The sequence below is a fragment of the Pantherophis guttatus genome, chromosome 2 (assembly GCF_059756535.1).
Source record: "Pantherophis guttatus breed Tessera chromosome 2, ASM5975653v1, whole genome shotgun sequence".
NCBI classification, from domain to species: Eukaryota; Metazoa; Chordata; class Lepidosauria; order Squamata; family Colubridae; genus Pantherophis; species Pantherophis guttatus.
In genome coordinates, this window is record NC_142064.1 from 293,020,694 (window position 1) to 293,034,443 (window position 13,750).

General features: G+C 50.1%; 1 pseudogene across 1 annotated transcript; it reads right to left on the minus strand.

The window, feature by feature from the left end:
- Window positions 1–6,130: 6,130 nt before the first annotated feature.
- On the minus strand, window positions 6,131–12,758 carry LOC148116204 (uncharacterized; annotated as a pseudogene). The gene is made up of 5 exons (XR_015731863.1): window positions 12,438–12,758; window positions 11,874–11,979; window positions 11,149–11,237; window positions 8,171–8,297; window positions 6,131–7,508 (listed from the first exon to the last, which is right to left on the minus strand). The product of XR_015731863.1 is annotated as an uncharacterized LOC148116204 (transcript).
- Between the last annotated feature and the right edge of the window lie 992 nt (window positions 12,759–13,750).

A 13,750-nucleotide genomic window follows, 5' to 3' on the forward strand; every position in this document is an offset into this window, starting at 1 on the left:
AAAGGAATATAAATCTAAACTATGATGAGGGGAAAAAACTCCCATTTTTACATAGGGATTGAGTAGGAAATTCGCCTCAAGAAATGTGACTAGGAAGCTTAAGCACTTTGGAGAATTTAAGGGAGGGATGTAGCATTAGACCATAAATGAAAAGATTCGACCACATTTGGAGTCGACAAAGAGGTTAGCTACTCTGGGCAAAACGAAGAATTTAAAACGATGGAAAATGTGGTTAAAAATCCACTTTAAAAGAATGGAGGTAACCCTTGATTTTTCTTGAAGCATCTTTTTCTAGTTTTCCCCCCGTTTGACACAAAGTTTAATAATCCATGTTTGAAAAAACAGCTTCAACCGAGCAGGAGCTGAAATATGCCCCTCCCCCCTCCAAGGCCATGCATGCTGTTTAGCAACTAACACCACCACTGATATTTAATTTTATTTAAGTTACTTTAATGTTATGGTACACCGTAAAAAGACAAAAATATGGCCCTAATGCTTGAAAAATATCTTTTGTCCATCCATTTATTTCAGCTTCTGTTCCTTCCAGACCTAGAGGCGAAATCGGTGGGTCTGCATTGGGGGGAAAGGAAGCGTTTTTCGTCTCGAATAAGACTTGGGAGTGCCCAGAAGAAGCAGGTGGACCAATGAGAATTCTCCCTTCTGCAGCGTCATCGGTCTCCGGGAAGAGTCTCCCTTGAATGCACCCAGTGGAGGAGATAGTTGCGAGCAGAGAAGCGGAGAAAGTGTGTGTGTGTGTGGGGGTCCTTTCAGTCTTGAGGGGGCGCAGCTCAAGAGGGCGCAGCTGACCAGCTGACTGGCGAGTCCTTGGACATTTCAGACACACAGACACGCGTTTTCTGGCCCCTCATCAAAAAGGTGGTAAAATTTCCGTCCTGGGTGGGACTGCCCTCCCCCCCCCCTCCGGACTAGGGTCAGTGGGCCCCCCCCGCCCCTCCTACAAGCCTCTGATTTGACTCTTTTCGTTCCAGGGAAATTGGCTGCCTTTGTGGGTTCTTGTAGTTTTCCAGCGTTGTGAGGTTTTTTGACCCACTGATATAGAAGGTCAGTTTTGGTTCAAGAATCGCTGTTGTTGATCTCAATGGGGAGAAAACGGGAATCCTCCCTCCCTCTCTCTCTCCTCCCAAACTCTTCTCATCGGTTCAGTGCGCTCTGACTGGATCTTGACTGATTCCTTATTTTATTCTCCGTGGTGAGAATCAGCCGGGACACTGGGATCCCCATTGACGCACAGCTGCTGTTTTATCGAAGTCCTTGGAGAATAGAAACCTCTCGTAGCTTCGCTCTGAAGTGAAAGTGAAAGAGAAATCCTCCGATTCCCAGTGGGAACTTTATTCCCAGTGGGGGGGGGACGACGCAAGAAATGGCGACCTCCCCCCCCCGGAAAGAAGTCCCTCGGGGAGAGCAGTCTCAGGGTGGTTCCCCGAGAGCGGGTGGGTTCTCCTGCATATGGTGTTTGTCACTGGAGGCCACCCCACCTCGCAACTCCCTCCCCACCTCGGTCACAACCAACAGAGAGGGGGGTTTCTCTCCGTCCTCCGGGGGGGGGGGTGGGGAGGGAGGGAGGCTCCTGCAGGCTCCCGCCTCTCTTGCCCTCCGCTCTTTCCCCAAAGTCACGTCTGGGCTCCTAGCCCCTTTCTTTCCCCCTCCCCTCGCGGCAGTGAGGGTCACTTCTCTCGCTTCGCATCCAGGGATCGCATCCAACAGCAGCAGGGAGACCCCAGAAGAGCCCACGGACGCTTCCAGCCCCAGAGGCGCAATCGGTGGGTCTGGAGTGGGGAAGGTTTTTATCGGGCTTTAGAACTGGAAGCGCCCTGAGGAAGTGGAAGAACCAATGAGAATTCTCCCTTCTGCAGCGTCACCAGTCTCCGGCCGGAGTCCTTTGTGACTTCACTACCTGGAGGAGAAAGTTCAGCGCGGAGAGAGAAGCGGAGAAAGCGGGAGGGGGATCCGTTCAGTCTTGGGGTGGGGGACAGCAGCTCAAGGGGGTCTTTCAGGCCAGCGAAAATCATTGTTAAAACCTCCGCATTCTTACCGCTTCCGTTCTGACCTTCTCGGGTGTGGTTTGTGCTCTGACTGGACCTTATGAGATGCTCCGTCCTGGGAATCGGACGCCAGGACCGTCTCCGGCGCAGAGCGGCTGTTTCATCGAAGTCCCTGAGGAGGGGGTGGGGGGAATCTCTCCCAGTCTCGCTCTGAAGTGGAGCAGGAGAGAAATCCTCCCATTCCCAGTGGGAACTTTTCTCCAAGCTGGAGGAAGTGCCAGAAATGTTTGTTTTCCCCCTTGGAAAAGCGTCCCACGGGGAGAGCAATTCCACGGGGACTGGGGAATCGGCAACCCCGCCATTGTGCTCACACACACCCCGAAGACCCAATGGCAGCACATGCAGAAGGGACCTTTGGCCGACCACTTTTCTCCCTTGGCGGGTACCCCAAAAGTTCTGCTTCGGGCCCTGCCACAGGGAGCCCGCCCGGCAGCGCGAAAGCGCCCTAAAGGGACCCTACAACGCAGCTGCTCCGTGCCGGGTTCTTTCACATCCGAAACTGCTGTGGGGCGCCCCTTTGCGGAGCCCGCCTGTCATGCCAGGATATCCTGCAAGGACGGGGCGTTGGGGTTCCCTAGGAACCGGGGTTGAGGGCTGGAGTGGGAGGTGGGACTGCCAAGGGTCTCCAGTAGCCAGAGGAGGGTCTAGGCACCCACAGGAAGCTCTGAGTGGGTGGGGGGCGTAACACGGTGCCCGCCCTGAAGAAGCCAGGGCAAGCGATCCAAGGGTGGCCCCCTCAAAATACAAGGGAAGTTTTAGGGGCTCTGCGAGGCTGCATGAGGAAAATCCCCCTTTGTATAAACAGTTAAAGGACCGAAAGACCCCTTGGAAATCTGAGGAGACAAGCAGCCCCCGTCCTCAGGATATAGGGGACTAGATCTCTCTACATCTGGAAGAAACGGAGGAATCTGAAGTATGGATTCCCTTCTAGGTTGGCAACTACAGGGAATCCTCCATTTACAAGAGTTCATTTAGTGACTGTTCAAAGTTACAACACTGAAAAAAGTGACTTATGACCGATTTTCACACTTACAGCCGTTGCAGCATCCCCGTGGTCATGTGATCAAAATTCGGGCACTTGGCAACTGACTCATATTTATGACTGTTGCAGGGTCCCGGGGTCGTGTGATCCACTTTGGCGACTTTCTGGCAAGCAAAGTCAAGGGGGAAGCCAGATTCACTTAACAACCGTGTTCCTGACTTATCAACTGCAGGGATTCACTTAACAACGGTGGCAAAAAAGATCATAAAATGGGGAAAACCTCACTTAACAACTCTGGTTTAGAAATTTTGGACTCAATTGTGGTCCTAAGTCAAGGATTACCTGTACGAGATGCAGGAGACAGACCGACGATTTTCAGTTCTCCCAGAAGGAAAAGTAGAGCCAAAGAGCTCTCTTACACTACAAAAAGGAAATAGTGGAATTAAATTAGGGGGCCCTCATTTTCCAGGGATCCCTCCAGGTTCTTCTGAATTCCAGAAGGGATCTTGACACTTTCAGGACCCTTCAGCTTCCTTTCTTTTCAGGCTGCTCTGTGCAGGGATTTTGCCCCAAGGACAATCTCGCTCTACCATCCCCCCCCTATGAATCCAGTAGGGGATCTCACACCCCTCCCCCTTCCCAGGGATTAAGAAATGACAGAGAGGATCCAGTCCAAGGAGGAAGAGCAGACCTTCCTCCAGCCCCAAGTGTGGCCCTGGTTTTAATCTGGTGGCCTCCTTAGGGACTCTCCACTACCTCCCCATCATGGACGAGAACCCCAGGTTTTAGGAGGGACTGCTAAGGGTCTGGTCTAGAAACCAGAATTTCTGATCCTACCTTAAGCTGGGAAGCCAGCTGCGGAGTTTGGAGCATTCATAACACCGCTGGTGGCCTAGCCCACCTCACAGGGCTGTTGCGATGGGGAAAGCAGAAGAGGGAGCATTATCTCCCTATAGGAGCCAGAGTGGCGCCGTGGTTAGAATGCAGCATTGCAGGCTAATTCTGCCAACTGCCAGCAGCTCGATCCTAACCGGCTCAAGGTTGACTCGGCCTTCCATTCTTTTGAGGTCGGTAAAGTGAGGACCCAGATTATTGGGGGCAATAGGCTGACTTGTAAACCGCTCAGAGGGGGCTGTAAAGCACTGTGAAGTGGTATATAAGAATTCTGGGAACTGAAATCCACAAGTTGCAAAAGGGCCACATTTGCCCACCCCTGTCCTAGTGGAAAGTAGAAAAACGAACAGGCCCAGATAACAACCAAGCACATGTGCCTTTTCCTCTTCACCTCCGCTCAAGAGCTGGCATTTTCTTTCTTTCCCTTTTGCAAGACCTAGTAAGAGGTTTCACTCCATTTCGCATCCTTCAGGTTGTTCTGAGTTTGGATCCTTCTGAACTCTATTTCTATTTCTATTTCTATTTATTTGATTTGTATACCGCCCTACTCCTGAAGGACTCAGGGCGGTGAACAGCCAAACAATAAAATACATAGATACAAAAAATTTTAAAAACCAGATAAAATCAAATTAAATAGTTTTGGCCCTGACAAATTAAAACACCCCAATAATTTAAAACAGATTAAAATTTACATATTAAAAAAGAGGGAAAGGATTTGGCCAAGCCCGCCTGGTGGAATAAAAAGGTCTTCACAGCGTGGCGGAAGGTGCACAGGTCCGGGATCCTTCGTATCTCCGGGGGGAGCTCATTCCAGACAGTAGGTGCCCCCACAGAGAAGGCCCTCCCCCTAGGGGCCGCCAGTCGAACTCCTCCCTACCATTGTCACCCAGCCGTGTAACAGGTAGTCCTCAACTCACAACTCTTCGTTTAGCAACCATCCAAAGTTAGCGACTGAAAAAAGTGACTTATGACAGGCTCTCGCACTTGGGACCATCGCAGTAGCCCAGTCACAGGATCAAAATTTGGGCAACTGGCCAAGCATTTCCAAGGGTTGCAGCAATTGGGGGCCATGTGATTGCTGTTTTCAACCCTCCCAGCTTCTGAGAAGCAAAGACAATGGGGGAAGATGGATTCATTTAACGACTGTGTGATTCATTTAAGAACTGCAGTGATTTGCTTAAGAACTATGACAACAAAGGTCATAAAATCAGACATGACTTGTTTAACAACCGGCATGCTTAGCAACAGAAATGCTGTTCCCAACTGTGGTTGTAAGTCAAGGACTACCTGTATTCCGGGATGACTGTTTTCCTCTCTGTCCCGTATCTTCTTTTCCTGAAGTCACCCAACTTCAGCTGAGCCATGGATCACTTCACTCATGGGAACTCTCAGCAATAGTTCCTTTAACATCAACCTTTCCAGTCATTTTGAGCTCTTTTTCCTGCTAGAACAGCGGTCCTCAACCTTTGCGACTTGGCAGCCTGGTTGGGGAGGTGTGTGGAGAGGAGAACCGGGCTGTGGCAGGCCGGCACGAGTTTGCACGTGCAGTTCAATTCACATGAGCAGCGGGCCTGCGCACACGCATGTCAACTCTGAAGCTGGCCTGACCGGGGCCATCTTTTGAGGCTTCAGGGTTTCCACACTGGAGATGAGGGTTAGGGAGGGGGAAATAGAGAGAGCTGGGGTTTTGTAGCCAAAACAAAGTACTTTTCCCTGGGAACCAAGGACATTCCAACAGGTGGCTGAAGAAAGGAGTGGTGTTACTGAGCAACTGATTGGACCATGTGACTGGTTGTTTGGGAAAAGGGGAAAAGTTTTACCGTGGGAACCTTCAGAGTCAGTTTTCATCAGAACCGTGCCAATGTGATATATCCAATAAAACTGTTCTTTGAGGAATCTACCTGCCTTGGAGTTCTGTTTGCTAAGGGTGTATTACTTGGAACCCTGACAACGGACACGCACATACAGCTTGACTACAAGTTGAGCTGCTACAAGTTGATGCATGTGTGTGCCAGCCTTCCGCTCTTGCGAGTTGAGCTACGCACGTGTGTGCACACTGGCCCGCCTCTCGCACGGCTTGGTTTCAAATAGGCCAAGGCCCAGTAGTGGGCTGTGGCCTGGGCGTTGGGGACCCCCGTGCTAGAAATAGATGCAAAGTAATTTGAGTGTGCAAAAGAATCCTTTCCCACACTCCAAGGGAATCACACCCATTTCCATCTTTTTATTGGAAGTCACTTTGCTACAATAACACAAGTCTCTCTGCATATTCCACAAGTGACTTTCCCTGTCTGGATAGTTATATATATTTTAGGGAGACTACTATTGCTAAAACGATCCTCGCATTCCCACATTTCTGGGCATTGCCCTTCTTCAGGTTGAGATTTTTCATTCACACCTAGATAGAATCTTTTCTATAAAATAGAATTATTATCCCAAATCTTTCCGTGTCTTATAGCTTTTTCACTCAGTGGACCAATTTATGCATCTCTGGAAGTGTGGCGACCACCGAGGCGCCCTTCACTTCGGTGTGTCTTATGCGGCTCCCAAGGTGTGGGTCCGTTTATGGGAAGTGAGGTGCCCGCTCTGGCAGAAGCTCCTCCCACAGACCAGGCATTTGTAGGGCTTCTCCCCGGTGTGGATCCTCTTGTGGGAGGTGAGGGTGCTGCTCATACTGAAGCTCTTCCCGCAGACCAGGCATTTGTAGGGCTTCTCCCCGGTGTGGATCCGCTGGTGTCGCGTGAGGTCGCTGCTCTTGCTGAAGTTCTTCCCGCAGTGCAGGCACTTGTAGGGCTTCTCCCCTGTGTGGAGAGTCACGTGAGAAGACAGCTGAGAGCTCCATCGGAAGGTCTTTCCACATTCCTGGCAGTGATAGGGCTTCTCCCCTGTGTGGATCCGCTTATGCGCAGTGAGGTGGCCGCTCTGGCTGAAGCTCCTCTCGCACTCAGGGCACTTGTAGGGTCTCTCCCCCGTGTGGATCCTCTTGTGCGAGGTCAGAGTGCTGGCATCGCTGAAGTTCTTCCCACACTCGGAGCATTTGTACGGCTTTTCTTGGGTGTGGATGATCTGGTGACGGGTAAGGGTGGCGCTGACCCGGAAGCTCTTCCCGCATTCCCTGCACTTGTAGGGCTTCTCCCCGGTGTGGATCCTCCTGTGGGAAAGCAGGTAACTGCTGATGCTGAAGCTCTTCCCGCACTCCAGGCATTTGTAGCGTTTTTCTCCCGGGGGAACCCTCGGGGGCAGGGCAAGTGGGAAGATCTGGCTGAAATTAGTTCCGGGCTCTCTGCAGTCCTCAGGGTGAGTTTTGCTGTCCTGACTAAAACCAGATTTGTCCGTCCGTATCTCCCCGTATCCCAGACATTTTTTCTTTTGATCTTCTTGGCTCAGGAAGCCACCGAGTTCTGGAGGGGAAGAAGGGGATGATTCCTCCCCTCGATCACTTGACTCGGTTTTTTCAAATCTTTCTGGTTTCCGTTGATTGTGAAGCTTTTCTTCTTTTATGGGATGCATACTTTTTCCTAATGGCGTCGCCTCCGGATCCTGCCAAGCCAGATTTTCTTTCCCTTCACCCGCTGAAACAAAAAGTCAGAAAGTAGACACTGACCCAGACATCAGCCAAAATCCATGCCCCCCCCACCCCCCAATGACTGGACCCTCTTTCTTCTTTACCTACCAGGGAAACTCAAGCACCCAAAAATAGTGGTCACTTGACTGCAGGGACACCCCCCCCCCAGCAGTTGGAACTTCAGAACCGCCTCATAAGTATCACGGTTACAACAGTCCGTTTCGTGACTGCACTGAAAACTGTAACTTATGATAAATAAGTAAATAGAACTTTGAAAAATGCTTGGTTCAGGGTTTTTACTTGGAGTTGGGTTTTTTTCTGGAACGCTTACACCTTTTTCACAATTACAACTTTCATAGCATCCCTATGGTCACGTGATCGAAATTCAGATGCATGGCAGCTGGTTCATACTTACGACCGTTGCTGTGTCCCGAGGTCATGTGCATTTTGCGACCTTTTGAGAAGCAAAGTCATGGGGGAAGTCAGATTCACTTAACAACCAGATTACTAATTTATCAACTGCAGGGATTCACTGAACAACGGAGGCAAGAAAGGTCGTAAAGTGGGGCAAAACTCACATGAACCAGAAGATAGCAGCAGCAACAGAAGCGACAATCCAGGATGTTGTTCCTGGATTGTGGAAAACCCGCATCCCAGGGTGGCCCTTACCTAGAGAGGCCAGGGTCCTCGAATTCTCCAGCATGACTTCCTGGTGGAGGGCCCTTTGGCTCGAATCCAGCAAAGCCCACTCCTCCTCTGTGAAGCCCACGGCCACTTCCTTGAGGGAAACAGGTGCCTGCCAAGGAAGGAAGGTCTTCTCTAGTCACATACAAGAAAAGCACGCAAGTTATCTATCAATCAATCAATCAATCAGAATAAAGCTGGAAGGGACCTTGGAGGCCTTCTAGTCCAACCCCCTGCTCAAGCAGGAGAACCTATACCATTTCAGACAAATGGCTGTCCAATCTCTTCTTGAAATCCTCCAGTGATGGAGCAACCACAGCTTCTGGAGGCAAGGAGTTCCGCTGGTTGATTACTACGTGAGGAAATTTCTCCTTCCTTCTAGGTTTCTTCTCTCCTTAGTTATTTTCCATCCATTGTTCCTTGTCCTGCCTTCAGGTGCTTTGGAGAATAGATTGACTCCCTCTTCTTGGCTACTAGCTATTCCTGCTAGCTTGGTGTCATCTGCAAATTTGATGAGTTCTCCATCTATTCCCTTCTCTTTGGGAAGTCATTGATGAAGGTATTGAAGAGTTCTGGGCCCAAGACATCAAAGGTGGGATGTTGACGATATGCAAACAAGTCCTGCTTTTCTTCAGATTCAAGGAAAGCTGCTTGTCTTATGGACAAAGGCCTGAGGGGTACCTGACTAGGTGGCTCAGTGGCTAAGACACTGAGCTTGTCGATCAGAAAGGTCGGCAGTTCGGCGGTTCAAATCCTTACTACAGGTCTCCTGCGTGAGCAGGGGGTTGGACTAGATGACCTCCAAGGTCCCTTCCAACTCTGTTACTGTTCATTGAAGGTTATTTCTGGGGCTGGTCTTCCGCTAAAAGACCTTCCAGGTGGCTGTAACTGACTCAAATAAACCAGTCAGTCATAGTCCCAAAGTTGCTGTCAGTGCTTCGACGCTGGCATAGAGAGCAGAGGAGAGAGAGAGATAAGCTCTGAACTTTTGCCTGCTAAATCCCTTTGAAGTTGGGTTGTCGTGGAAATGAAGGGGGGGAGACATTCCTGGGAAATGACGAGACAAGAAGTCTGAAGAATGACTTGGAAGATAGCCAATGAGAAGCAGAGATTTGGGGATCGGAAAGGGAGGGATTGGGGGGCAAAAGGGCAGTCTTGTCCGCATCGAGTCATGATCCGGTGGCTGTGCTCAATTAAAGAAAAGATTTCCTTAAAGATTGGCAGTTTGGAAATTCATTTTTTTTTTTTATTGCAAAAGTTTTACAATTACATTTTCACCCCTTTTTTCACCCCCCCACCTCCCTCCCCAAACTTCCCGTCCTCCCTAACCCTCCCTAACCCTCCCCCCCCAGACTTCCCTATTATGTACTCATAACTAATAACACTGATATATATACCTGAACCCATCCCTCCCCCTATATAATTTTCCCTCTTTATCTCTTCACATTAAGATATTTCTAATACATTGTTTTCAAATAAAAGCTATTTGGTACTTTCTAGTTTGGTATTTGTTCTGAACATATTCTATCCACCTTTTCCATTCCCATTCATAAGTCTCTTGTGAACAATCTTTTAAATATGCTGAAATCTTCGCCATCTCTGCAAAACTGGCCATCTTCAAAGTCCATTCCTCGATTGTAGGCAAAGCTTCATTCTTCCAATATTTACCTATCAACAATCTTGCTGCTGTTATCATATGCAATATTAATTTTGTTTCACCCCGTGTGAAACCCTTAACTATACCCAATAAAAACAATTGTGGAGAAAATTGAATTTTTTTCTTCAAAACATTCTGCATGACCCACCATATTTTTATCCAAAAAGCCTTAACTTTCCTACAGGTCCACCAAACATGATAATACGTAGCATCCAAACATTCGCATCTCCAACATTTTGGCTGAACATTAGGGTACATACATGACAACTTTTTAGGATCTAAATGCCATCTATAAAACATTTTATAAAAATTTTCCCTCAAATTCTGCGACTGTGTAAATTTAACATTCTGAACCCAAATTTTTTCCCATGTTTCCAACATCACTGGTTCTTCAAAATTTTGTGCCCACTTAATCATGCAATCTTTAACTAATTCCGTTTCTGAATCCCTTTCTAGCAAAACATTATAAAGCCTTTTAATATGCATTGGACCTTTCTCTCTTATATGTCTAACCAATTCTTCCTCATGCAACATAATACCAGTTTTTTGGTCCTCTTTCCATCTCAATTGTAATTGATTATATTGTAACCAGGTTAAATTAATTAAATTCATTTATTTTGAAATAGCATCGAAGTCTGACAGGTGCTTTTTCAAGAGGCAACTGGGCTTTCTGTTTTTTCTTTGAAGACGTTTCGCTTCTCATCCCAGAAGTTCTGACCAAAAGGTGGAGGATGGAAGGATTTATACTCCTTGCAGACAGCTGGTCATTTGCATCCTTTTAGAGAGTTGTTGAGGCCACCTGGAAGTTTACCTGTGTCCTCAGGGTCACCTGAGTGGTTCAAATGGGCGTGGAGCCTTCTTGGGACTGCTGGAAGGACTGTGTTGTAGACAGGAGATAATGATGTCATATCCCTCCCCCTCTGTTGAGAGCGGGCTGTTCAATTTTGACATCATGGCTTCTTTGACCCCTCTTTCAAACCAGCGGTCCTCTCTATCCAAAATATGGACTTTGCTGTCTTCAAAAGAGCGGCCTTTGTCTTTTAAATGTAGATGGAAGTGCTGAATCTAGTCCTGATGGGCTTCTTCTCCTATGTTGTGCCATTCGGTTGTGAAGTGGCTGTTTTGTTTTCCCAATGTTCAGATCTGCACATGACCTTCCTAAAGTGAAGGTTATTCCAGAGGAGCTGCAGGGGGACAGACTCCAGGACCAGAATTCAGCCTCCAACACAGGGTAAGATCTTGAAACCACCCCATTTTGCAGGATTATTTTATTGTGGGGGCAGGGAGGGGGGGATCTTTCTCCTACCTGAGTTCAAAGCTCAGCCATCATTTCTGCTCCACCGTAAAGCAGGGACGTTTGCAGGGGGACCCTCAAGGCCATCCAGTCACCTGTACCTGCAACAAAGACAACCAAAAAGTAGCCTTTTTTTGAAAGAAAGAAAGAAAGAAAGAAAGAAAGAAAGAAAGAAAGAAAGAAAGAAAGAAAGAAAGAAAGAAAGAAAGAGGCATGCTTACTAAATTCTGGGAAGCAGCAATGGCCATGCTTGAAGGGGAGGCTAATAACGGAATAACGGAAGGGACCTTGGAGGTCTTCTAGTCCAACCCACTACTCAAGCAGGAGACCTTATCTACCATTCCAGACAATTGGCTGCCCAGTCTCTTTGTGAAAGCCTCCAGCGATGGAGCACCCACAACCAGGAGTGAAATCCAGCAGGTTCTGGAGAACCGGTAGCGGAAACTTTGAGCAGTTCAGAGAACCGGCAAATACCACCTCTGGCTAGCCCCAGAGTGGAATGGAGATTTTGCAATACCCTTCCTCCAGGAGTGGGAGGGAATGGGGATTTTGCAGTATCCTTCCCCTGGAGTGGGGTGGGAATGGAGATTTTGCAGTATTCTTTCCCTGTCACGCCCACCAAGCCACGCCCACAGAATCGGTAGTAAAAAAAATGTGGATTTCAGCACTGCCCACAACCAACATTAAGGAGAGTTTCAGAAAGCCGAAATTGAGAACAGGGGCGTCCCTTTCCTTACTTGGCCAGACCTCTTGAGTTTCGGGGGTCCTCCCTGGGAACGGCTTCGGAGACGGAGCGGAGGGGCCCTCCACGATCCTCCGCGTGGCTTCCAAAGGCCCCTCCACCTGAAAGAGGGGCAAGGGTTAAGGCAAGGCGGGTTGGGGGGGACCACCTGCAGCTGAAGGGAGGAAGGAGACCCCTCCCATTTTTGCACCTGGAAAGCGACGCCGCGGATTGTCGCACCGCTAAACTAGCATAATCCGACCCCGACCGGATTAAGGCTTTCCTGTCCCGACCCAACACTGATCGCGATCCAGTGGGATTGGGAGGTTGCAATGGGAAAGGGGGAGGGGTGGGAAGCCGCTTCTTCGACCGAGATGGGGGGGGCGCCTTTAGAGGGGACCCCCCTCCCCAATTCCCCATCGCTCACCTGCGGCTCTTCCTGCGCCTCCGCCGGGCTCCGCTCTCCGCTCTCGGCTGTGGGGGGCTTCCCAAGGAAGGGGGGCTCGTGAGACAGAGGAGGGGGCTTCCTCCCACGCGGATCCCCCCCTCCCTCCCTCCCTCCGGGGCCCCGAGGGCTCACCTGTCCCCTCCGGCGCTCCCGGCGCTCCTGGGCGCGGCTGAGCAGGAATCCCTCGGCCAGGGCGACGGCTTGGGCGCTGCTCTCGGCCCGGCACTCGCGCACCCAGCGGGCCACCCGGGCGGGCAGCCGGGCCAGCAGCTGCTCCAGCAGCACCAGGTCCAGCATCTGCGCCTTGCTCCGCCTCTCCGGCTCCAGCCAAGCCCGGCACAGGCGGTGGAGGCGGCTGCACAGCTCCCGCGGGCCCCGCGCCTCCTCGCCCGACCAGCCGCGGAACCGCCGCCGCCGCCCCTCCGCAGCCTCGCCCGCCGCCCGCATCCTCGCCGCCCGCCGCCGCTGCTGCAGCCGCGCAAGGGTTAAAGGCAGCGAGCGGCGCCGCCTAGAGCGGAGAGAAAGGGTCTCGCGCAGGCGCCCTTCGGGGCCGAAGCCAAAGCGCCGCCAGGACTGAGCGCGGGCTTCCAGGAAGGGGGGAAAGGCGAGAGTGGGAGGAGCCCCAACTGTGGTGGGGAGGAGCCTGTGGGAAGCGGGGGGGGGCGTGCTGCAAGTTTATGGGATTCCCTTTATGAGGTGGAGGGGAGGGGGGAGAGGCTTCTGCTTGTGCCCCTCTGAACCCACCACAAATGTCATTTATTTATTTATTTATTTATTTATTTATTTATTTATTTATTTATTTATTTATTTATTATATTTCTATACCGCCTTTCTCCCGTAGGACTCAAGGCAGTGTACAGTCAAGAAAAATATAGACACACAAACATCATAAAATTGCTAATTAAAATTATTACTTAGTTTGGTCAATTAAATAAAACCCAGAATTAGATAACATTTAAAAAAATCATTCACACGTTTGTATGTTTAGCCCCGCCTGTTGGAACATCAGGGTCTTGAGGGCACGGCGGAAAGCACGGAGATCAGGGATATTCCGTATCTCCGGGGGCAGTTCATTCCAAAGGGTTGGAGCCCCCACAGAGAAGGCCCTCCCCCTGGGAGTCGCCAGTCGACATAATTTGACTGACGGTACCCTGAGTAGTCCCTCCCTATGAGAACGAACTGGTCGGTGGGAGGCTATTGGTGGCAAAAGACCGTCTCGTAGGTACCCATTTGAGGCTTTGAAAGAAATAAAGGGGGCGAAAAACACCCCCTCCCACCAATCTTGGCTGGGGCAGTTACTGGGTATAAAGCACAAAGCCGAACCTCCCTCCTTCCTAGCACTGATGGTGTTACCTAGTTGGGTCATGGAAGGTCTGCCAAGAAAAGAACCAAGCTCGGAAGGGCGTCCAACCCAATCTACAGACACTCTCTTCTGTCGGAATCCA